The sequence below is a fragment of the Schistocerca piceifrons genome, chromosome X, assembly GCF_021461385.2.
Source record: "Schistocerca piceifrons isolate TAMUIC-IGC-003096 chromosome X, iqSchPice1.1, whole genome shotgun sequence".
Taxonomy (NCBI): Eukaryota; Metazoa; Arthropoda; class Insecta; order Orthoptera; family Acrididae; genus Schistocerca; species Schistocerca piceifrons.
In genome coordinates this window covers 706909843-706936703 of record NC_060149.1, presented here as the reverse complement: position 1 = coordinate 706936703, position 26861 = coordinate 706909843, and the positions used below count along the sequence as shown (strand labels likewise).

The window sequence follows — 26861 nt, the reverse complement described above, 5'->3', positions numbered from 1 at the left end:
CTAAATGATAAGCACTATTACACAGAGTGGTGGGCATTAAAATCACCAACTTGGAGGAGGAGGAGGAGGAGGAGGAGGAGGAGGAGGAGGAGCAGTTAGGGCACCACATGTAGGTGGACTGTCAGGAAGGAGATAAGAGGCCGCAAACCACGACCGCAGAGTCTGAGTGGATCCGGACGGCAATTGCTCCCAATGTGGAACAAAGGGGGATCCATGTACTAATAAAGCCCATATGGACCAACATGCAAATGCCAGCAGATGCCCTTGAAGTGCTGACCCAGTTCTGACAAAGCACAGAGCCCACGAAGGGTCGGTGAGTGAGCATCAGTAAAATGAAATTCTTTGAGAATGACAACTGCCAAGTAAAAGGCAATAAGAGATTAAGGCATTGCAACTCCAGGAGGTGATGGTAGTATCCATTACAGTTCGACTGAATAAGCACGGAGTGGGTATCCCAACAGGAGGCAAATGGGCTGGAGCCAATCATGCTGCCAGGTGTCACCATCTGTCACCGAAGATGATGTGGTGACATCCATACATAAGAGGTCAGAATCAGGTTGCGAGAAGGGAGATGGCATCTCCAGGGGCACCTAAGGGAGGGGGGGGGGGGGGGGGGAGTGAGGGAGTTTGAATGTCCTGGGACATGTTTCTACTTCTTCTCTTTCAGAGGTCGAGGAGGGCAGGGCACAGACAGAGAGCAGGCTTCTGCAAGGTCTGGCACTAAAAGAGAGGGGGAAATCTTGGGGCACACTGACTGTGTGTTACATAGCTGAGAGGTGGTAAGAGACCTCTGACCCGAGATGCTGGGGCGAGAGGTCATGGGAGGGCGGCCCATCACCAGCAGATGCTGAAGAAAGGACACACGTCTCCAGCTGGGGAGTATGAGCAGCATCCAGAAGGGAGGTTGTGGTAACCAAAGGGAGGGGGGGGGGGGGGGAGAGAAGAGGGGGGATAGGACTTGGGTAAGGAAAAGGGAGGAGTGGGAAAGGACATAACATTGGCAAATGCTGAAGTCATTGACACAGCGAAACCAATCATTTCTGATGAGCCCCAGTGTAAGATAAACGATTGAGGGACTAATCTCCTGTATCTTCTTTTCCTTCTTATATGCCAGGCAATCTCGTGAGCGTGGAGAGTGATGGTCATGACAATTAACACACATGGACAGCGGCACACAGTGGCTTCCCTCGTGGAGTGGGTGTCCACATTCAGCACAGAGGGTCTGCCACACATTGAGAAGGCATGTGCCCAAAACACAAGCATCAAAAACATCTCATGGATGGTGGGATGTATGGCTTCACATGACACTGATAACACATAACCTCGATCTCCAGAAAGATCTCTCTCAAAAGCTAGAATTAAGGTGCCAGTGTCCTTACGGTCTTTCTGCACACGCCGAGCAAAATGAATGTCCTGTCATTCAAGACTGGCCCGGGGTTCCTCCTCAATGAGGTCCCAATAAAAAAAATGACTCCTTGAACCATGTTAAAAGACTGGTGAGCAGTGAGGGACAGGGGACATTGCCAAGCTGAGCATAATCACAAAGGGCTGCAAACTGGGCACCAGAAGTAGTTGTGATCAACAGCGAACACGACCGCATCTTACCAAGAGTCTCCACTTTGCCTAACTTTTCTTCGATATTTTCCACAAAAAAAGTGAATGTCCCCCCATCCATCCTAGTGCAAACCAGGTAGCCCCCAGGGTGTAGCCAGGAAAGGAAGGCTGCAGGGTCATAAGAAGCAGCATTCAATGATCCATTACCAACTGAAGAAATGGTCACAGAGGAACAGCCAGTTTTTTGGAGCTTAATAAATTTCATATGCATACCTGATACCACCCACTCCAATCAAGGGCTTTCCCCCACGAGTGCCACACAGTCACAGCAAGGGCCTTCTGGCTCCATGGCTACTGCTGGGCAGTTCTTATGCTCCATAATGACAATCAACACTCCTACGCATACATGGGGAGGCAAAAGCTCAGATATCAGAAGTGTAATCCCTTGCGTTGCCAGGGAGCTTGGTCCAGATGGGTACATAACAGCCCCACCACACGAACTAGCTACATATGCTTGTTTTGTTTTGTTTTAGAGCGCAAAAACAACCAATGTCATAAGCTCCCATGTCCTAACCCTAGAACATTAATAAGAAAAATAGCTAAAAGTGACTATACGTTAAGCCTAATCGATGGAAGGAAAGAGAGCTAAGAACAAGGACTTCCTTTTGGGGAAACATCCACAAAATACACTGTAGAGACAGCAGAGGTCCCGAACTAAATTAAATATCCTTCGCCATACTGCTACAACGGATAAAAAGTAAAACGTGGTCAACAGCCCATGTGCCATTCGCTAAAATGGCTGATAACTCAGATGGCAAACATACACTAGAACATATGTGGTTAAACAAGGGGAATTCGGTCAGGAAATACAGAACCATCAAAGGTCGACAGTAATGAACACAGTGGTGGGGGATCACCACCTTAGAAATGATTATGGCTAAAAAGACAATGCCCAATAGGCAACCTAACGAAAATGATCTCCTCTCGGCAAGAGAAGGTCGGCCAAGCTACAAGACCAGTACTGATGCCAAAGTGACACTACATGCCAACAGCCGGCAACAATGAACTCATCAAAAGGAAAGGAAGAGCCAGCAAGCTGAGGTAGGAGGACTGCAGCCTTGGCAACAACATCGGCAGCCTCGTTTCCTGTCAGACTGGCATGACCAGGAACCCACATAAACATCACAGCGGCTCCCTCAAGAGCAAGAAAGTGGAGGCTTTTTTGGACCCGTTGCGCTAAGGAATCGAATGTGTACAACATACAGAGGCTCTGAATAGCACTGAGACAATCTGTGTATGATGTTGTTGTCTTTAGTCTGAAGACTAGTTTACTCTATCCATGCTACTCAATCCGTGTGAACCTCTTCATCTCCGAATAACTACTGCAACCTACATCTTTCTGAATCTGCTAACTGTATTCATCTCTTTGTCTCCCTCTACAGCTTTTACCCCCAACACTTCCCTCAAATACTAAATTGGTGATCCCTTGATGTCTCAGAATGCGGCCTATCAGCCAAGCCCTTCGTTTGGCCAAGTTGTGCCACAAATTTCTTGTCTTCCTATACTATTCAGTATTTCCTCATTAATTACATGATCGGCCCATCTAATCTTCAGTGTTTTTCTGTAGCACCACTTTTTGAAAGCTATTTTCTTCTTATCTAAATTGTTTATTGTCCATGTTTTATTTCTATATATGGCTACACTCTAGACAAATACCTTCAGAAATGACTCCCTAAAGCTTAAATATATATTCAATGTTAACAGATTTCTCTTCTTCAGAAATGCTTTTCTTGCCAGTGCCAGTCTACTTTATATCCTCTCTACTGGTTCCCATGAAAAGAAGACCAGTTATTTTGCTTCCTAAATAGCAAAACTCATCTACTACTCTTAAGTGTCTCGTGTCCTAATCTGATTCTCTTAGTATCACCTGATTTACTCTGACTACATTCCATTATCTTTGTTTTGCTTTTGTTGATGTTCATCTTGTATCCCCTTTCAAAACACAGTCCATTCTGTTCAACTGCTCTCCCAAGTCTTTTGCTGCCTCTGACAGAATTACAACGTCATCAGCAAACCTCAAAGTTTATTATTTCTTTTACCTGAACTTTAATTCCTACTCCAAATTTTTCTTTGGTTTTCTTTACTGCTTGTTCAATGTACAGATTAAATAACATCAGGTATAGGCTACAACCCCGTCTCACTCTTTTCTCAACCACTGCTTCCCTTTCATACCCCTTGACTCATAACTGCCATCTGGTTTCTGTAAAAATCGTAAATAGCCTTTTGCTTCCTGTATTTTACCCCTGCTACCTGCAGAATTTCAAATAGTGTGTTCCAGTCAACACTGAAAATCTTTTCTAAGTCTACAAAAGCTATAAATGTAGGTTTGCCTTTAATCAACCTCATGTGTTCCTTGATTTATCTGAAATCCCACCTGATCTTCCCTGAGGTCAGCTTCTACCAGTTTTTCCATTCTTCTGTAATGAATTTGTGTAAGCGTCTTGCAACCATGACTTATTAAACTGGTAGTTTGGTAATTTTCATACATGTCAACAACAGCTTTCTTTGGAATTGGAATCGCCACATTCTTTTTGAAGTCTGAGGGTATTTTGCCTATCTCATACATCTTGCGTGCCAAATGTAAGAGTTTTGTCATGCCTGGGTCCCCAATGCTATCAATAGTTCTGACGGAAGGTCATCTACACACAGGGCCTTACTTCAACTTAGATCTTTCAGAGCTTTGTTAAAACTCTTACTGCAGTATCATATCTTCCATCTCCAGCCATGTCCACTTCCCTTTCTATAATACTGATTTCAATTTCATCTCCCTCTCTATACTCCTTCTGCCTTTCAGGCTTCCCTTCTTTGCTTGGGACTGGTTTATCAGTCCTACAATGGTAAACCAATCGGAGCATATGACAATTAAAATACTCTGTATCACTAGATGTACTGTGTGGCCTGATACAGGGTGAAGATCTCTACTGTAAATATTGACCAGTGTTCTGGAAACTGATACTGAAAATGGTCAGTGGCAATGACAAAGGCACACCGGACAAAGGTCAGTCTTAGAGCCATCAGTGTACACAAAGGTGCTATTGCTAATTTGTGTACGTAGGTGGAGCAACTTACAGCGACAGAATCAGGAGTAGTTTCCTTAGGAAGCAAATAAAGTCAAAGATGAACATGGGTGTGAATCTTTCACAAGCTCGGCTTCGCGCAAAGCCAAGGTTGAGAAGGTTCACACCCATTGTGAATGTGGCAGGTAGCACGAAGTTAAGCTGCTGGAGCAATAGCCAAAAGCGAACGCTGAGAGTTAACAGAGGAGGACACACCCCATACTGGTGGTAAAGGGAGTCATCAAAAAAGGAGGCATAGGATGGGTGGCTAGGCATGGCAGACAAACAGCCTGCATCTGGAGCAATAGCTAAAAGCGAACTCCGGGGAGAAGAACGCCATGCCCATACGATGGCAATAGTTTGGCAGCTTGTGCATAGAGACTCAACAGGGCTAGTGTAAAAGGCGCCAGTGACCGAACGGATTCCATGATGCTGGATCGTATTAAGGTGGCAGATGGATGGACATGAGATGAATTAACGAAACACCCACAGCGTAGTTTCGAACGGACGTAGGATCAGTACAAACAGAGGACGGTGGTCTAACTGCTCCCCAGGAAGTACTGCTTAGGACACATGTGACACTGATGGACCGGGTATAGTGGGTGACCAGGTAAGACACATGGGAGGACCAAGAAAATTTTTTACCATGCATGAGCCCCAGAAATTTCACAGTTTCAGTGAATGGAAGAGCAACATGCCCAATATGTAAAGAAGGTGGAAGAAGTCCACTGCACCACCAGAAATTCATACAAACAGTTTTATCAGTGGAAAAGTGAATGCCATTGTTGATGCTCCATGTGTAAAGATGATATAGACATCGCTGCCTCACAAGGATGCATGTTCATGGAGAACTACAATAGATTACCAAGTTGTCGAAGAAAAGGGAGCGGCAGCTGCCCAGTGAGAGATACTTCCATAATAGGGTTAATGGCTATAGCAAAGAGAACACTGAGGTGAAGCCTTGAGACACACTGTTCTCCTGGGTGAAGGTGTCCAACAAGGTCGAATCTTCAAGTACCTTGAAACTTAAGTCTTTTAAAAATTCCTGAAGGAAATGGGGCAGGTGGCCTCAGAAGCCCCACGTGTATAGAGTGGGGAGGATACCAGTACTTCAGCAAGTGCCGTAGGCTTTCTCTAAATCAAAAAACATGGCCATAGTCTGGTATTTCCACAGAACACCATTCATTACATGGGTTGACAAAGTGACGAGATGGTCAATTGCAGAATGGCGTGCTCAAAATCCAAAATGTGCAATGGATAGTAGATTGCAAGATTCAAGCCACCTTACCAGCAGGCCATGAACTATACATCCCATAACCCTGCAAACACAGTTGGTGAGAGAAATGGGGCGGTAGTTAGAATGAAGGCTTTTGTCCTTACAGGGCTTAGGTATGGGTACGACAGTGGCTTCACGCCAGGTTATGGGAAACATGCCATCAGCCCAAATGCAATCATACATATGAAGCACGATTTAGCTCCTCATAGTAAAGGCAGCATTGTAGCAGTCACGATTCTGAGAGGAGAAGGCTATCATCTGAGCCTCCTGCACTCATTTACAAGGAAGGAAGGTGGGGTGATGGGCGGAGTTCTAAATCTCCACAAAGTAGCGACCTAAGGTGTTAGAGATAGCAACAGGGTCCACAATGACATCACCTGCTATAATTGAGTGGAAATTGGGGACTGGACCTTGGTCCCAGAGAGCCAAAAGAGGTTGCCTCACATGACAGAAGAGGGAGTAAAATTGTAAAAAACCCTAGTAAATGAAATTTAGCTAGCTTGTTTGCTATCCCGAAGAATGAGATGACATTGCGCATGCATCTGTTATAATGAATACAGTTTTCCATCGTAGGATGACGGTAAAAATATGGGGAGCACGTCTCCACACGTGAATCACGTCATAGTATACCTCAGTCCACCAAGGGACTGCGACACGATGCGGTAAAGACGAAATGTGAGGTACGGAACGTACTGCAGCAGTAAGGATAATGTTTGTAAGGTACTCAACCTGGTCATCACAACTGGCAAAATGTTGTTTGTCAAAGGTTGTCGAGTATAGCCTTCAGGTGGCCTTAGGAAGCTGCCAGTTCGGTTTACATGTATGTGGGGTAGGCGTCAGCAATCGGATAGCACACAGGAAATGGTTACTTGAGTACGTGTCAGACAGAACGGATCACTCAAAATGACAGGCAAGCTAGCCAGTGCAGAATGAGAGGTCCAAGTGGGAATAGGTGTGCGAGGAGTCTGAAAGGAACGCGGCTACTCCAGTGTTACGACAAATCAGGTTGAGTTGATGGAGGTCAGCCAAGAGGACACCTCTCAGACAGGTTATGGAAGAGCCCCAAAAGAGGATTGAAGTGCATTAAAGTCACTGAACAGCAAAAAAGGGATGGAGACTCGACCAATAAGCTGGACGAAGCCTGCCCTGGTGACACCAAATGATGGAGGGATATAGGCATCACAAAGAGGAGAGGTGAAGCAAGGAACAATTAGGCAGACTGCAAGAGCTTGCAGCCCCAGGTTCAGTCAAATGGTTTGGCTATGATCATCATCCTGGATGAGCAGCAAGACCTCCCCTCCCCCCTCGCCCTCCCCATGAGATGGAATACCAAGCGGACCATAATGAAATGCAGACACAAGGATGCGATTTTGTTTCTCGGAGGCAGAAAACAAGCAGACATTAAGATTCCAAGAGCAGCTGTAATTCCTCCTTTTTGGATTTAATGCCACGAACATTCCATTGGAGAGTCATAATGGGGAAAGTGGAGGAGGGAACAAATGACAAATGAAGGGTTGTCACACCTCAGCAGTTGCCTTTGAAGACTTACTGCTAAAGGGTGCAGAGGCTGAAGGATCGTGTTCCCTGAGATCTACAGAGGCACTGGCATTCTCTCTGGGTCAGCCTGTGGATTCCAGGATAGAAAAATGGTAGGCAGTGCACACCAGCGAAATGGAGGTTGGCCAGTTGAGGGTACCACATGGCGATGCCGTTTTAGAGGATCTTCGAGTCATGGCAGATGAAGATAGAGATGTTTGTTGGTTGGTTGATTGGGGTTGAAGGGACCAAAGAGCAAGGTCATCAGTCCCTTGTTTCAAAGGTGGTCCATTCGGACAGATTTACATCTCAGAAGAGTCATAACGATAAAAGGTAAAAGGCTGTTGTTGTTGTTGTTGTTGTTGTTGTCTTCAGACCTGAGACTGGTTTGATGCAGCTCTCCATGCTACTCTATCCTGTGCAAGCTTCTTCATCTCCCAGTAACTACTGCAACCTACATCCTTCTGAATCTCCTTAGTGTATTCATCTCTTGGTCTCCCTCTACGATTTTTACCCTCCAATACTAAATTGGTGATCCGTTGATGCCTCAGAACATGTCCTACAAACTGATCCCTTCTTCTAGTCAAGGTGTGCCACAAACTCCTCTTCTCCCCAATTCTATTCAATACCTCCTCATTAGTTATGTGATCTACCCATCTAGTCTTCAGCATTCTTCTGTAGCACCACATTTCGAAAGCTTCTATTCTCTTCTTGTCCAAACTATTTATCGTCCATATTTCACTTCCATACATGGCTACACTCCATACAAATACTTTCAGAAACAACTTCCTGACAAATCTATACTCGATGTTAACAAATTTCTCTTCTTCAGAAACGCTTTCCTTGCTATTGCCAGTCTACATTTTATATCTTCTCTACTTCGACCATCGTCAGTTATTTTGCTCCCCAGATAGCAAAACTCCTTTACTACTTTAAGTGTCTCATTTCCTAATCTAATTCCCTCAGCATCACCCGACTTAATTCGACTACATTCCATTATCCTCGTTTTGCTTTTGTTGATGTTCATCTTATATCCTCCTTTCAAGACACTGTCCATTCAGTTCAACAGCTCTTCCAGGTCCTTTGCTGCCTCTGACAAAAATACAATGTCATCGGCGAACCTCAAAGTTTTTATTTCTTCTCCATGGACTTTAATACCTACTCCGAATTTTTCTTTTGTTTCCTTTACTACTTGCTCAATATACAGATTGAGTAACATCGGGGACAGGCTAAAACCCTGTCTCACTCCCTTCCCAACCACTGCTTCCCTTTCAAGCCCCTCAATTCTTATAACTGCCATCTGATTTCTGTACAAATTGTAAATAGCCATTCGCCCCCTGTATTTTACCCCTGCCACCTTCAGAATTTGAAAGAGAGTATTCCAGTCAACATTGTCAAAAGCTTTCTCTAAGTCTACAAATGCTAGAAATGTAGGTTTGCCTTTCCTTAATCTAGCTTCTAAGATAAGTTGTAGGGTCAGTATTGCTTCACGTGTTCCAATATTTCTACGGAATCCAAACTGATCTTCCCTGAGGTCGGCTTCTACTAGTTTTTCCATTCGTCTGTAAAGAATTCGCATTAGTATTTTGCAGCTGTGACTTATTAAACTGATAGTTTAGTAATTTTCACATCTGTCAACACCTGCTTTATTTGGGATTGGAATTACGAGGGCAGTTCAATAAGTAATGCAACACATTTTTTTTTCTCGGCCAATTTTGGTTGAAAAAACCGGAAATTTCTTGTGGAATATTTTCAAACATTCCCGCTTCGTCTCGTATAGTTTCATTGACTTCCGACAGATGGCAGCGCTCTACGGAGCTGTTAAAATGGCGTCTGTAATGGGTGTGCGTTGCAAACAACGGGCAGTGATCGAGTTTCTTTTGGCGGAAAACCAGGGCATCTCAGATATTCATAGGCGCTTGCAGAATGTCTACGGTGATCTGGCAGTGGACAAAAGCACGGTGAGTCGTTGGGCAAAGCGTGTGTCATCATCGCCGCAAGGTCAAGCAAGACTGTCTGATCTCTCGCGTGTGGGCCGGCCATGCACAGCTGTGACTCCTGCAATGGCGGAGCGTGCGAACACACTTGGTCGAGATGATCGACGGATCACCATCAAACAACTCAGTGCTCAACTGTTGGTAGTGCTGTCACAATTGTTCACCAGTTAGGATATTCAAAGGTTTGTTCCCGCTGGGTCCCTCGTTGTCTAACCGAACTCCATAAAGAGCAAAGGAGAACCATCTGTGCGGAGTTGCTTGCTCGTCATGTGGCTGAGGGTGACAATTCCTTGTCAAAGATTGTTACAGGCGATGAAACATGGGTTCATCACTTCGAACCTGAAACAAAACGGCAATCAATGGAGTGGCGCCACATCCACTCCCCTACCAAGAAAAAGTTTAAGGCCATACCCTCAGTCGGTAAAGTCATGGTTACAGTCTTCTGGGACGCTGAAGGGGTTATTCTGTTCGATGTCCTTCCCCATGGTCAAACGATCAACTCTGAAGTGTATTGTGCTACTCTTCAGAAATTGAAGAAACGACTTCAGCATGTTCGTGGACACAAAAATCTGAACGAACTTCTCCTTCTTCATGACAACGCAAGACCTCACACAAGTCTTCGCACCCGAGAGGAGCTCACAAAACTTCAGTGGACTGTTCTTCCTCATGCACCCTACAGCCCCGATCTCGCACCGTCGGATTTCCATATGTTTGGCCCAATGAAGGACGCAATCCGTGGGAGGCACTACGCGGATGATGAAGAAGTTATTGATGCAGTACGACGTTGGCTCCGACATCGACCAGTGGAATGGTACCGTGCAGGCATACAGGCCCTCATTTCAAGGTGGCGTAAGGCCGTAGCATTTAATGGAGATTACGTTGAAAAATAGTGTTGTGTAGCTAAAAGATTGGGGAATAACCTGGTGTATTTCAATGCTGAATAAAACAACCCCTGTTTCAGAAAAAAAATGTGTTGCATTACTTATTGAACTGCCCTCGTATTATATTCTTCTTGAAGTCTGAGGGTATTTCGCCTGTCTCATACATCTTGCTCACCAGATGGTAGAGTTTTGTCAGGACTGGTTCTCCCAAGCCTGTCAGTAATTCTAATGAAATGTTGTCTACTCCTGGGGCCTTGTTTCGACTTAGGTCTTTCAGCGCTCTGTCAAACTCCTCACGCAGTATCATATCTCCTATTTCATCCTCATCTACCCCCTCTTCCATTTCCACAATATTGTCCTCAAGAACATCGGTCCTGTATAGACCCTCCGTATCCTCCTTCCACTTTTGTGCTTTCCCTTCTTTGCTTATAACTGGGTTTCCATCTGAGCTCTTGATATTCATACAAGTGGTTCTCTTTTCTCCAAAGCTCTCTTTAATTTTCCTGTAAGCATTATCCATCTTACCCTAGTGAGATAAGCCTCTACATCCTTACATTTGTCCTCTAGCCATCCCTGCTTAGCCATTTTGCACTTCCTGTCAATCTCATTTTTGAGACGTTTGTATTCCTTTTTGCCTGCTTCATTTACTGCATTTTTTATATTTTCTCCTTTCATCAATTAAATTCAATATTTCTTCTGTCACCCAAGGATTTCTACTAGCCCTCGTCTTTTTACCTACTTGATCCACTGCTGCCTTCACTACTTCATCCCTCAGAGCTACCCATTCTTCTGTATTTCTTTCCCCCATTCTTGTCAATCGTTCCCTAATGCTCTCCCTGAAACTCTGTACAATCTCTGGTTTAGTCAGTTTATCCAGGTCCCATCCCCTTAAATTCCCACCTTTTTGCAGTTTCTTCAGTTTTAGTCTACAGGCCATAACCAATAGATTGTGGTCAGAATCTACATCTGCCCCTGGAAATGTCTTACAATTTAAAACCTGGTTCCTAAATCTCTGTCTTACCATTATATAATCTATCTGAAACCTGTCAGTATCTCCAGGCTTCTTCCATGTATACAACCTTCTTTTATGATTCTTGAACCAAGTGTTAGCTATGATTAAGTTGTGTTCTGTGCAAAATTCTACCAGGCGGCTTCCTCTTTCATTTCTTCCCCCCAATCCATATTCACCTACTATGTTTCCTTCTCTCCCTTTTCCTACTCTCGAATTCCAGTCACCCATGACTATTAAATTTTCATCTCCCTTAACTATCTGAATAATTTCTTTTATTTCATCATACATTTCTTCAATTTCTTCGTCATCTGCAGAGCTAGTTGGCATATAAACTTGTACTACTGTTGTAGGCGTGAGCTTCGTGCCTATCTTGGCCACAATAATGCGTTCACTATTCTGTTTGTAGTAGCTTACCCGCACTCCTATTTTTGTATTCATTATTAAACCTACTCCTGCATTACCCCTATTTGATTTTGTATTTATAACCCTGTATTCGCCTGACCAAAAGTCTTGTTCCTCCTGCCACCGAACTTCACTAATTCCCACTATAACTTTAACCTTTCCATTTCCCTTTTTAAATTTTCTAACCTACCTGCCCGATTAAGGGATCTGACATTCCACGCTCAGATCCGTATAACGCCAGTTTTCTTTCTCCTGATAACGACGTCCTCCTGAGTAGTCCCCGCCCGGAGATCCCAATGGGGGACTATTTTACCTCCAGAATATTTTACCGAAGAGGACGCCATCATCATTTAACCATACAGTAAAGCTGTATGCCCTCAAGGAAAAAAAAAAAAAAAAAGTACGCAACCCCAAGGCTATGCTAGAGGCAGTAAATATGCCACCTCTGGTGCAGTACCGGCAAGACCACCTGCTATTCAAAAGCATTCAACTGCTAGAATGTAGAAGTGTGTATTGTAAAAGGAGACTAACCAAATCTAAAAAGTGATAAAAATAGAGTAAAGGGGAGAGAAAAGAGAATATTGGCCAGGGAAAGGAGTCAGGAATCTCCAAACACAGCTTACAATGGGAGACACCCCAACCCTCACCACCCTGCCCATACTCCAGAGGGAGATTACAAACCTTAGAACTGAAAATAAAAACCACTTTCACGAAGGAAACAGAGAACCAGTTCAACCATCTGGGAATCGTCTGCCAATATTGAAGGTAAAGTGCGGGGAAGTCTGTACTTAGTACGCAGAGCCAAAAGAAGGGGACATTGCACCAAAATGTGGGCTACTGACTCAAAGGCTCCACAACCACAAAGTTGGGGTGGCTCATTATGCAAAAGAAAACCATGAGTCAGCCTGGTACGGCCGATGCAGAGACAACACAGGATGGTCGAGGCCTTTTGGGAGAGGCGGAAGGAAGAACGCCATGGGACAGGTGTCTCACCTTAAGCGCTCGAAGTTTATTAGACAGGGAGGTAGCCTCCCAAGAGTTGGCCCATGATTGTGCGAAGTGGGATTTGATATGAAGCCGTAAATCTGCCACAGGAGGGGTTACAGAGAAGGGGCGGGGGGTAAGTGACTGCTCCCCCAGCCAAATGATCAGCAAGCTCATTACCTGGGATACCCACATGGCCAGGGACCCAAAGAAACTCAATGGAACAAGCAGCATGGTGAAGATGAGCGAGACGGTCATGGATGGCCGAGACCAAGGGATGGTGGGAAAAACATCAGTCAGTAGCCTGAAGGCCACTCATTGAGTCCGTACATAACAAAACGCAGTTGTGTTGGGACTGTTAAATAAAGGTAAGGGCCCGGGAAATTGCCATCAATTTTGCAGTAAACACCCCACATGCAGTTGGCAGGAGATGATTTTCCATGCCAACAGAGGACGTGAAGGCATATCCCATATGATCAGCAGACTTAGAGCCATCGGTGTAAAAAACAACAGCATCCCGAAACTCCCATAAAATTTGGCAGAAAAAAACAATGGAACACCATCGGGGGAACGGAATCTTTCGGACCTTGGCGGAGATCCATCTGAATCCAGGGATGAGGAACTAACCGGAGGGTGGGGGGAGGGAATGTGGGAGACAGGACAAAGAAGGAAGCTGAAAATCGCAGTGAAGAGACGCAAGGCGGAGCCCAACCGATGAACTTGCCCGAGGGCGGGAATCAAGTGGGTGACGTCCTTGGTCTGGGAACAGGATAGAATAGGAAGGATGAGTGGGAGAGGAATGGACAGTGATTGCATAAGAAACCAGAAGCTGGGACCGCCAAACAGAATGAGGGGGCGGGGATCCCAGCTTCAACTAAGAGACTATCAACAGGACTAGTAGGGAAGACACCAGTGGCCAAACAGATACCACAATGGTGGACCAGATCCAGGAGGCGCAGTGTGGAAGGAGCAGCTGAACCATAAACTTGACAACCATAGTCCAAGCGAGACAGCACTACGGCCCGATAAAGGCAGAGAAGAGTGGAACAATCAACACCCCAAGAGGTGTTGGCGAGAAAGCGAAGGACATCGAGTTTACAGAAACATCCTATCTTCAGAAGCCTGATATGAAGCGGCCAAGTGAGCTTGTTGTTGAATAGAAGACCCAGGAAATGAAACTGTGGGACCACAGGTAATCGTCGTGCATCTAGGTAGAGCTCCGGATTGGGATGGACTGTAGTACAGTGACAGAAGTGGACCACCCATGATTTTAAAGGAGATAATTGAAACCCGTGTGAGAGGGTCCATGCAGAGGCATACCGTATAGCACCTCCCTGGAGATGCCGCTCTACAGAGGCCATCGAAGAGGGACTAACCCACATGCAGAAATCATCCATATACAGAGCAGGGGTGACCAAAGGACCGACAGAGGCCACAAGTCCATCTGTAGCAATGAGCAAAAGAAGTACAATCAATATGGAACCCTGTGGGATACCATTCTACTGGGTCCATGGAGGACTAAAAACAGTACCAACCCGAACTCTGAACGACCGAGGGAACAGGAACTGGCGGATAGAAGTCAGGAGTGGGCCCTGAAGACCCCACTCATGAAGTGCAAATGGCGACGCTGGGAAAAAGCCTGCCGAACTGTGGATTCCAATGGAAGTAAATGATCAATCTGAGACCGTACCCTCTCAAAGCCACCCTGGTAAGGGGACAATAGATCCCGAGATTCGAGGACACAATTGAGCCAACGGGTTACCATCTGTTCAAGTAACTTGCAAACAACACTTGTCAGACTAATTGGCCAATAGCTTTCTTACCAGGCTTAAGAACGGGCACCACGATGCTATCCCTCCACTGACAAGGGAAGTCACCTTGGAGCCAAATACGGTTAAGCACCCGGAGAAGATGTCATCGTCATGGAGCAATTGGGTATGAATGGAGTCTGGACCAGGGGCCGTATCATGAGAAGAAGAAAGTGCAGAAAGAAGTTCCCATTCAGTAAAAGGTTTGTTGTAAGAGTCTGACTGACAAGGGGTAAAATATAAGGCGGAAGCATCGGCCCGCTGTTTCTGGTGAAGGAAAGCAGGCGGATAGGAGGTTGTGCTGATGCTGTTGCAAAATGGGTCACAAGATGTTCCGTAAGAATCAACAGGTCCGTGCAAAGGCCATCTGGGAGGGCAAGGCCCGAGAGGGTAGACTGCCGATGGTAACCTTGGAGAGAGCAAAGTGTAGCCCATACCTGTGACATAGGGACAGTAGAACTGTGGGAAGAAACAAAGCGTTCCCAATGCACCCGTTTTCTCCGTTTAATTAAGTAACGGCCTTTGGTGCAAAGGCGTTTAAAGGTAGTAAGATTGGCAGCGGATGGGTGCCTCTTAAGGTGTTGCAAAGCTTGACGGCAATCATGGATGGCAACGGCCGTACTCCACCATGGGACTTGCCAGTGGCGAAATGGTCCAGATGAGCATGGAACGGCAAGGGTAACAGTGCGAACAATCGCATCAAACACATCATGTAGGACGTCATCAATACAACCCAACAAAGAGGGAGAAAAAACGACCTGTGCAGTATATAGAGGCCATTCGGCATGTTGGAAAGACCAACAACAAGGTAACCTGCCCATCAGGGAGCGAGAGAATCAATGGGAAGTGGTCACTATCATAAAGGTTGTCGTGTGGCAACCAGTGTAATGAAGGGAGGAGGGAGGGAGAAGAAAGACAAAGATCAATGGCAGAAAAGGAACCATCACTGGCACTGAAATGGGTAGGTAAGAAGGCACATGTCATGGTCTGCAAGAAACTGGTCTATGAGAAGACCCCGACTAGATGGAACACAAGGGATGACGAGCATTAAAATCCCCGAGGAGGAGGAAGCTGCTGAAGAAGGGCAGTTAAGGCAGCAGGTGTGAGAGTCCTGCCAGGGTGGAGATAAAGATTGCGAACTGTGACCCCATAGTCCAGGTGAACCCTAACAGCAACCGCTTCCTGAACCACACAAGCTGCAGAGTAAAATGAAATAAGGGATTTCAACTCCGGAAGTTGATGGTAATATCTATTACAATTCCAATGGATACCCACAGAACGATGATTCAAATTTGGGGGGGGGGGGGGGGGGGGGGGGGGAGGGACAGACAGGCTAAAGCCAGTCATGCCACTGGGTTACCATCCATCACCGACAAGGAGGGGGCGACATCTAGCAACAGCAGGTCAGAGTCAGGTTGCAAAGGTGGGGACGGGACCCCTGGCGACACCAGAGGCTCCTTGTTCTGAGACTTATGTTTCTTCTTCTTTTCTGTTTGAGATCAAGGAGGGCTGTGCTGCAAAAAGGAGCCAGCTGCAGCAAGATCTGGAACAAGAAGAGAGCGGGCGACCTGGGGGCCCACAGACCGTGGTTCTTGTGTTTGTTGCATGGCAGCAGACCTTTTGCCTGGAAGGTGCCTCGACCAGCAGACGCCGAAGAAGTGGGACACTTCTCCGGCTGGGGAGGGGGAGCGGCACACGGAGGGGAGGGGGGAGAGGAGAGGGGTTCGGGACTAGGGGGAGGAAGGGGTGAAGATGTAACTAAAGCATAGCTAGACATCACTGACACATGATGTAGACGTGCATACTTCTTATGAGCCTCAGTGTAGGTTAGATGATCAAGGGACTTATACTCCTGTGTCTTCTTTTCCTTCTTATAAGCTGGGCAATCCGATGAAAGTGGAGAATGACTGCCACGACAATTAAAACACACAGGAGGGGGAACACAGGAACTCCCCTCATGGAGTGGACATCCACAGTCACCACAGAGAGGGGTCTGCGAACAGTGGGGAGATGTGTCCAAAACGCAAGCACTTAAAACATCTCATAGGTGGTGGGATGTACGACTTCACGTCACATCAATAAACCATTATCTTGACATTCTCAGGGAGGGTATTACCTTCAAGGGCCAAGATAAAGGCACCAGTATCAATGTGATAGTCCTACAGGCCATTCTGAACATGCCAACTGTTATATCCTAGCCAGTAATGCCACCCGAGCCCGCTGCCAAAAGGTTGGCAGCATCAAAGTCCGGACGCCGCCCGCATAAGCAGCGCCAGCGAGACAGCAAATCGCCGCAAGTCTGCGCGCGCCACTGCTGGCTTCTGGCTTCTTAAGCGTTGGAGTCGCGAGCGCTAGGACAGTTCTGTATTCGCCGTTCAGTTGTATACTCGCCACCGAATTGTGTACTTGCTAGTCAGTTGTGTGTTCATCGCAGCAGAGTAGTTGTTTGTCGTCAGCCGACGCTGACCTAGCCGCTCCGACTCGAACTAGACAGATTTCTGTAGACACGGAGTTCACTATTGTGTTTCTGTATCTTCGTCAATAAAGATAAGTACCGACTTTTATTTAATCAGAGTGTTTGGGTTTTCATCTTTCTGTTCACTGTTCCAGCGGACCGGTCGGCCCGCTATTAAAAGTGTGGCGGTGACTTCGTAAGCCGTTTCACAGCGAATTGTTTGTTGCTACGAACGCCGCCACAAAACCAACAAAGTGAACACCCTGCCATCCTAGCTTGTCCCCAAGTTCCTCATCAGTTTGAAGGATGAAGTCCCTGTGAAAAATTACATCTTGAACCATATTCAAAGACTGGTGGGGGATAATGGTCACAGGCACAAAGCGCCACAGACTGGGCAGCCGAAGCAGTTTTGATCAATAAAGGACCCGACCACATCTTGTTCAGAGAGTCCACTTCACCAAACTCGTCCAATGTGTTCCACAAAAAAATAAAGGTTTGGTATTGGTGAAAGTATCCCCATCAGTCCTGGTGCAAACCAGATAGTGGGGAAAAGGTTTTGCCCCTAAGCTGACAAGCCTGACCCTCCTCCCAGGGGGTAGCCATGGAAGGGAAGGACGAAGGGGCAGGAGAAGCAGTACTAAAAGAATCATTTCAATTCAAAGAGACGGCCATAGAAGAACGGCCAGAGTTCTGGACCCGCATGCATTTCACTTGCATAGCATTTGCCCTGATACCACTCACTCTGATCAGGGTCTCTCTCCACGGGCACCACCCAACCACAGCAAAGGTCGTCTAGCACGGCGGCCATTGCCGGGAGTTCTGATGCTCCAAGATGACAAGCAACCACTTCTAGGATTACATGAGGTGGTCACGGCTAAAGTATCAAGTGTGATCCCCGTGTTTCCAGGGGGCTCAACCAAAAGGGTACATAGCGACTCCACCACACGGGCTGGCTATGTACCCTAGCATCAGACGACGACGTGAAGGAAAAGATGGAAGGACTAGGAGGGCACATGCTGGAGACACTAGGTAAGGTAAGGAGGATAGCAGGGCCAACATAAACAAGGACACCGAAAGAGGGAGAGGAGAGGGTGGAGAAGAAGGAACAAGGAGGGGAAGGGAAAGGAAAGGAAAGAAAATGCAGCCCAGGAAAGGAAGGAAGGCTGCAATAGCACGGGGCCCCATAGTCACCACACATGTACTCATGAAAGGACCGTGAGCCCCTTGGGGGGGGGGGGGGGGGGCGATGTGTGTTGACTGGAAGGACATCATAGGAAGTTTCACGAGTGTGTTCCATTTGTCCTTTCTGGCCTGCTGTTGCGGAAAAGATTAGGTGGCTTGTTGCGCATCTGGAGGAGGAGGACACTGGAATGATATGGTGATACTGCGCTACTTTACAACTGCAGTGCTGAATTTGAAGTTGCAAGCCTGTGGGGCCATGTCCTTCATGGAGCTAGGAGCAAGGAGTAGCAAGAACGGTACTTGATGGTAAAATGCAGGGCTTTCAATTAGCCAACAACTTGCAAGCCACAGGGTAAGGTACTTTTTCCTTCTCCCAGACCTCCTGGATGGCCTGCTCATTGAGATACATGGGACATTCTTGGGGTGAGGCTGGAAGGTCACCACTGCAACTCACATAGCGGGGAGAAGGTGGCAGGTAATAGCCCTCGAGTATCCTTCCCAAAAGTAACACATTTGTCCATGTTTTCAATAGGACATGTGAGTGTGGTTCTAACACTGGCACTGGTGGCAATGCATTGGGTTTGGAATGTACGGGGTTGGACCATGATTATTTCGTAGCCTGCTTTGATCTATGATGGAAGTACTACTTGATCAAACGTGAGAAAAAGACTGTGTTTAGGCAGGAAGGGTGCACCAACCTTTTTCATTACCCCATGGACTGCAGTGACACTGTAATGGTTCTTTATTTACGTGACCATTACGGCACTCCAACCCCAGTTCTCGATACCAATAATATCTTACTACTTTTCTGCGAAGTAACAGACATATTTTTGGGACAATATTCACATTTGGTTTTATTAATGTATAGGTACTACGATGTATCGATATATTACAGTGATATGGTTCTTGTGTGTATTCATTTCTGTGAGACTGTCATAATCTTTGACTTACTTGTAACCGTTTTGGTGCGAATGCGCACAGAGCAGTTTTTGTTTCACTTTGCAGAAGTTAAGTTGTTATTTCGCTTTGTAAAAGAACAGTCAAGTCTTGTGTTTGGTTAAAGTGGAAATTCAATATATGAAGATTGATACAAAACTGTTTTCTTGATCCTGAAAAACACATTTGTTAGGTCTTCAAATATTGCTAAAATACAGATCTGGACCTTCTAGCAGTCAAAGTGGAATCATTCTAGAATCAACAAGATGAGCCATAACAACCTCGACGAAATCTACGTGGGAATCCACTCAAGATAAGTGCCAAAATTAATGACTTTTTTTTACAGTGACTTTTTCTGGCAATACCATCCACAGTCAATAACTTTGTTGTTGCCCGATAAAGCGAACATATGCTGCATGAGCAACATTACTAAATCTTATTTCTAACCTACTTTGCAAGTGGTGGTATTGTTAGAACACTCTAATCAGAGAGGTTAGTTTTGATTTCTCCCTCAGTCGGACCATCAAGCAGCCAAGTGTAAATAGCACCTCACAAAGAATTCAGCATTCAAAGAGCCTCAACGTGAACAGGATAGCCACGGAGGTGCAGAACTGTAAGCAGTTGTCGGGCTTCAAAATCACAACTGGACTCCAGAAGCAGAGATATATTATGTAAACGAGAGCAGCATGTCACAGGGCTGGCAATTGCATGAACAGCTTTCTGAATAATAAACGGATTAACCATAGCAAAGGACTGACCTCCTCCATTATGTGATACCACAAGGAACTGAAGTGCAGCTGGGAGATTCTTTGAATCTTTAGCCCGATTCCATTTATGTTTAGAAAACACAGACTGAGGCTGAGATGATGACTGGCTCATTGTGACAAAAATCCCCACGACTGCTAGTGTCTCCGATGGCCTGCTCCTTCCAATTGGCGGCCCCTCACAGATGGGATAACCTGTCTTAGGTGATTGTTCACACCTCAGGTCACACATCTCTAACTCCTGACAGAGGGCCAAATGGCAATTTGGAAAGGCAACAGCTCAAGCAATCACCCCTCCCTAGGCCTGGCTTGTACCAGGGAGTACGTATGACTTGTACCTGTTACCCCAGGTCTGGGAATTACACATTACCCAATCACCTGTTACACGTAAAATAACATGGGCCATCCTTCAGGAGCGCACAAGGAGGAAGAAGAAATTGAGAGGAACCTCAAACAACGATGCAGGGGAATGGTAGAAGATGAAGAACGAAGGAAGAGACTCTACATGACGGGGTTGTTCTCATGTCATGCTATTAAAACCTCAGAACACATTCCCAAAAATGTTCCAGACGTGCCCCTCCACGGAAGAGGAAGAAGAATACCAGAATGATAAACATGCAGCAGGGAAGGGGTGCTGCAAATGTTGGGGCCCTGTGGTAGCCGAGCACGAACTTACCAAAAAGTGGTGAGCCCCCCCCCCCCCCATAGGTACTAGGAAAGGAGTTATTCCCTAAACGGCTCACACTATGAAGAAGTGGCAGTCAAACCCCAAAGGGGAATCAAAAAGGAAGGTGAAAAAGAAAAGGCATAGGGAACAAAACCAGGTGGATAGCCAGGTCGACATAAGTAAGAACACTAAGAGAGGGGAAGCAGGGGGCAGAGGAGAAGGAGTGAGGACAGGGTAGGGAGGGGCATGGGGAAGGGAAATGCAGCCCAGGAAGGAATAGCCTGGGCCGCCATGTGCGCCACACACGAACTCTTGAAAGATCCGGAGCCCCCTGGCAAGGGGAGGGGCCTTGTAAAGGCAATCATAGTACTCAAGAAAGTAAGTATATTCCATTTCCCACATGATGAAAATGCAAGGAGAAAATGGGTAAGTGCAGTTCATCACAATAATTTTACGCCTACATATGATTGTGGAAAGCAGCAGCTTCAGTAAACAAATACATTAAATATTTTTAATTAGTTCAGGCATTAACTGTAATTTATAAACATAACCTATATATGGGAGCTGTTTTGTCACACTAATGCAAGCTACTCTATTATTTTTAACAGTTTTGTGAGTGGCACTTTCATGCACACAATACAGAAAGAAGTACATCAGCATATGAGGCTAAGACTCGAAAATTTATTACAGCACCTCTTGACCATCCACAGCTAAGGAAAGGTTTGTTGGGTGTTTACGGACTGTGTTACGATATATAATTAGTGAATGAATCTGTTGACCTTATAACGTATAAGGTAAGATAATGGCAGTTAATATATTTATTACAGGTGCAGTACCATCACTATTACTTGGAGGTCCTGGATATTTATCTACACCTTCAACATCAAGAGAATCTCCCGAGGACTGAAGACAGCATATAGAAAATGCTTACATCATTTGTGTTCTAAAGGAAAGTTTGACTAGTCATGAAGAACATATGAAGTCTGTATCCTTCTCAGCCCTGAATGAATCAATTATAAAATCAATACTTTTGATTTGAGTGAGTCGATCTGTGTTAAGAAGACTGTTGTACATTTCCTTTTAATTAGTGAAGTGTCATTTCAGAAAGTTTTTTTGTCATATTAGGGCAAACTTAAGTCTCACTGTTCATGTAAATGATCTGCAGACTGATCAAATAGAGAATTTCAAGTTCCCAGTAACTGTAAATAATACGACACACTTAACTACCATGCTTAATATGGCGAACTTACAATTTAGCAATAGAGAAGACAATAATACTACCGAGAGTATTCATTTTATATTTACTGTTTTGAACAATTTATTTGAAAAGTTACCAGATAAACAAGAAATAATTACATTTTTGAAAGAACAGCTTTCAATGCTAAAACGTAAAAAGAATAGGGCAAGATATTCATGGGATATTTTGGTGGTATGGTCATTAGTTCGCTCAATTTCTCTTCACTGTTGTGTGTCTTTAATAATGATGCCTTGTCCAGCTACTCTGACTAGAATATGTATTGGATTTTCTATTAATCCTGTTCTTAGGCAAGTTTCTGCATATTTTCTAGAATACACAGCTAACTAAGTGTCATTTTTGACTGAACAAGATTGAACAGTCCTCATCTTGATGGAAGGCATTTAAAATCACTAATGCATTTCAAAAGGTGTTATATTGTGGGTCAGGCCCGCAGTAGTAGTAGTAGTAGAAGTGAATGTGCATTTCCAGCCTATGTATTTATGGTGTGTCATTTGGATACACAGTACAATGATGTAGCTCATGATCTACCTGTCAAAGCCATGCAGGCCCCTGCTCTTTCCACCTTTCTTAAAAAGGTTGTATTGAAACTGCAGAGCATATGGTATGATGTTCTTGGTAACGATAATGACATCAATAATAAGGCTGTATCATACTTCAGTGATCCACCTGAACTTAAAATTAAGTACTCAAACCCTTCTCCTTTTGTATTTTCTGTTTGATAGTGTGCACCTATTGGAATATATACATAACAACTGGCTAAATCAGAAAGAAGAGATTATAGTTTCCAGATTTTAACAATGAGGCTTATGGCAATTTTGCATTTTTAAGCAGTTGGAAATCTCTTCAGTCACTTGAAAAGGAAAATTTATTGAAATTTGCCAACAAATTGTGTCTTAAATCACAGTATCCATCAACCACAGAAAGGGAGAATGTAAAACTTGCTCTTCATATTTTTCACCACAATGACAGTGCAAATTTCATTGAGATAATTTGCAAGTGGTGATATGCATTTAACATTCAAACTTTGTTAAAAGATCAGAGGTAATTAAATATGTTCCAAGAGCCAATAACCAGGAATTCTAAACACACACTAGAGTTGCTACATCAGTTTGCAAATTGGTTAATGATGGAACATTCAGGTCAACCGAAGCATCCAATTCCACTCATCTGCTTTGACACATGACGTAATGGAGTGGTGTGTGATGTCATTATGATGCGGGGGTCGACAGAAGCGTCCGATACCACACATCGGCTTTGACCCATGACGTAAGGGTGTTGTCGTGTGTGACGCCATGACGGCGCGGAGTTTGGTTTGAGTGTGGCTGTCTCCAGTTCTGTTTTATCTTATTTTATTAACTTTTCTTATCTGTTCGTTCTATCTCGTGAGATTTTTTTTTTTAATTTAAAAACACTTATTACTTATTTTAATTATCTATTTCCTCGAATTTCTGTTTTAGTTTATTATATTTAACTTTCTGATCTGTTCGTTCTATCCCGCGAGATTTTTTTTTAAAAGACAAAAAACACTAATCAGCTACTCAAGCATCTATCTTCTATGGGTTGCAGGGGTTACGACCCCTGGGGAGGTGGGTGGATATTCATGCGTGGCTGCCTTCACTTAAACGTTGTAGCTACGCAAGGCGTCTAAATTTGTTTATATTTAGTTTGCCCCCACCCAAAACACCCCATTTCCCGCGCTTGTCCCGTTAGTGTCATTAGGCTTCTTGTGGAAAGTGTGTGTGTTTGTTTTTGTTTCCGCCATATTTGTGACGTCATGGGTCAAAGCAGACGGGTGGGATCGGACGCTTCCGTATTTCCTGATGCGGAGTATTTGAGTTGGTTGTGTCTGTAGAGGTTGTGTTGTATTTGATGGTGCCCTCTGGTGGTAGTGGTGGATGTGCTGAGTTTAACTTGTGGCATTGGGTTCATTTGAGTTTTGGTTGTCATTGTGCTAACATGGCTAATTTGTGTCATTGTGCTAACTTGGTGCGGTAACGAGGGTTGTGTACGTGTTTTCAGCGAATGATTAAGGTTCTTTTTTGTTTATGTGTTTGGCATTTTTATTAGGCCTGATTAGCTTGGTGTTTGTTGTGCAGAAAGAAGTCAAGTTTTTATTGCTGTTTCATTTGGTATGGATATTACAGTGAAGTTCATGGGGGTATCATTATGTTCTGAGATGTGTGATGATACAATGTCTGTCATTCAGTTTGAATATGTTCGGTCTTATGCTACATATGTTAGGTATTACGTATTACGTTTGGAGAGAGAGAGAGAGAGAGAGAGAGAGAGAGAGAGAGAGAGAGAGAGAGAGAGAGAGAGAGAGAGAGAGAGAGAATAGTTCCTAACAGGCAAGGTTCAAGCTGATGATCTAGAAAGCAGGTTTGGGAAGTACCGTTCATTGAATGGTGGTAATTACCATGTCTCAATCAGAAGATTTTTGAGACAGAAAGTAAATTAAGGGTACAAAGCTGTGTGTCATTAATATTAAAGTCACAAAAAAATAAGTGAGGAAGTTTTCAAGAATGATATTTGGTCTAATGAGTGAGATAAATGACCTTTCACAAGTGACATTTAATTAAGAATTGAATTTAGTTGTAAATTATGCTAACAAACAGAGGTTAGATGAGGACATGCGGCCTGTACTTCAGTACATAGATGGCTACTGCTCATATTGTCATTAAGAAAAATAAATGTAATTATTGTAAACTGTATCTAATAGCACACGATGAGGATGTGAAAGATAACCAAAATCATTAAACAGCTGTTATCAGTAGAGGTGGACTGTATTATCCTCATCAGGATGTTTTAACGTGTAGAATATACATATGTTGCTGCACAGAAATTACTTACACACAAAAGAGAGAGAGAGAGAGAGAGAGAGAGAGAGAGAGAGAGAGTTGTTTCTTCACGAAAGATGCCAAAGAAATGTATTGTTTTGTGCATGTTGTAGCAACTTGCCTGGCGATATATTTGTTGGGTTTGATTGTACTGCAAATTGCACAGTACATGAAATCATCGACTGTATACTTGGTCCTGAGGTCAGTATTCTTTAAAATAATAAGGGGCTTATTTTATAAATAATAAGGGTTACTGATACTGTAAATATCAAGTGTTAAACACTCAAAGAGTATGAGAAAAATTACTTAAAATTTGGTTCTGTGAAGATTTTTCTATTTTTCGGCACAAATAAAAAATAAATAATTGTGTAAATATAAATACTAACTCATTGCTTATCGAATTTCCAAACATTTCATTGATTTCCCGAAACACGTATTTGTACAGATAATTCAAAATTTTACTTAACTTCAAATTAAGTTTCAATGTGATCTTACGAAAAAGAGACAGTGTATCGTAAAAATAAGAGAAAAAATATTATTTGAAGTATCGGATTATTTTTTTTATTTTAGATAAGAATTTGATGAGCGTCAAGATCAATATAGGCTAGCAGCTGAAAGCGTCTCGCGCAGCAGTGAGACCACTGGCGATGACGTCATGCACGGTTGTGGACCTTTTCCTTTTAGTCAAGACATATTATTGTATAGAAAGTGCAATCTGAAAAAATTCTGTTCAACCAATAACTTCATCAATGAGATAGTAACCCAAATGTACGAGTATTTTCTTTTTTGTTAACAAAATTGATTTACACGACAGAAAGTAGTTGTATTAAAAGGTGTATTGACTGTATCTTAGCATAAAGGGCTTGTAAAACAGTTCAAGACAAAAATAAAAACACATAGCCAAACCATCCAGCACAAAGGTAATGACATCCAGCAAATAACATGTCAAAACAACCCTTACCTCATATATACTGGTATTAATATTCGTAGACTCTTCCATCTCCTGGTTTGAACTGGAATCTGAATCATTAATGTCGGCATTAAAACTTTCGGAATCACCACACAATTCAATTAAAATTGAAGAAAGACCGCAATCCTCTCAGCCATTTTGAAGGTATGGTTTTTCGTCTCTCACCAGAGTGTGTGGGTTCTCCTTCGACCATGGATACTAGTAGACTGGCCTTGCTGTGCAGAAGCTATAGGGCTGGTGTGGCTCCAACATAAACCACGTGACTGTTGGCAAAACGTGGCGGGATTTCAAATCAGCGGTCTGCCATCCTATGTTTGTATCGTATTTTACCCACATTTCTCAGTTCACTGCCAAACGCTTCCAACAAAAATTACTTTTTTATTCGCGAAAAATTACGTCAGAACTACATTTAACCTTGATTTGTTCACAGTACCATTTGTAAAATCTAACAAATACATCGAACGCCCCTGTGGTGGGCAGAGGGACGAAATTATTATAAACTATCAATTAAAGTAAAATGTCGTTAAAATTATTTTAAACAATAAGAGTGGGCTCGTGTCAAAACTTTAAATATTGGATTCGCCGCGTTTTGAGCTATAGTCACTTATTAGAAAATGGGATATGGGAATTATGTCAACTATAGGTGCCAAAATTGTCGACTTTACGAGCAGGTCCATTTTAGGGTATCAATTTTAGGTGCACTTCAAAGGTTCAGTTCCTACTATTTTTACAAAAGTTTAAACTAACAGTTTAAAAAAATGATATTTTAGATGAAAGGTGAGACTTTGAAGTTTCAGAAAATAATTTTGGAGCCTACATTTATTTAATAGTATTAGAAGGTAGAAAAAATTCTCTTCATGTGTCGACTACAGGTGCTCTTACCTTATTATAATCTCACTTGTATATACAAAAAGGCGCGTATGTGCAGAGGGCTTAAAGTTTTCCCGTTTCAGGGCCTGTATCCAAAGCTGCCTTCAGTATTCATCCTTAGTGAACCTATGCGTAGGAACGAGAAACGGTTATACTTACTTCTGTAACCGAATTATCACAGATACTTTCCAAAATGTAATATGAGTCTGACTTTACAGGCATCACTTTCAACACTTTAATTTACGTGATACTCTATTTCAAGTGTGAAAAACATATAAACGTCACTTCAACAGATTTCAATAAACGCATCTGCACTATCACAGAAACACACGTGAAAGGTATTGCCATTTCCCCCG

The 26861-nt window shown here is 43.9% G+C and overlaps 1 long non-coding RNA gene across 1 annotated transcript in view; it reads right to left on the bottom strand.

Moving 5' to 3' along the window:
- LOC124721806 overlaps positions 1-25831 on the bottom strand; it is a 39026-nt gene extending 13195 nt beyond the window's left edge. The window contains exon 1 of the long non-coding RNA XR_007006395.1: positions 25627-25831. This is a non-coding gene — a long non-coding RNA (uncharacterized LOC124721806). The remainder of the gene's footprint in view (positions 1-25626) is intronic.
- Between the last annotated feature and the right edge of the window lie 1030 nt (positions 25832-26861).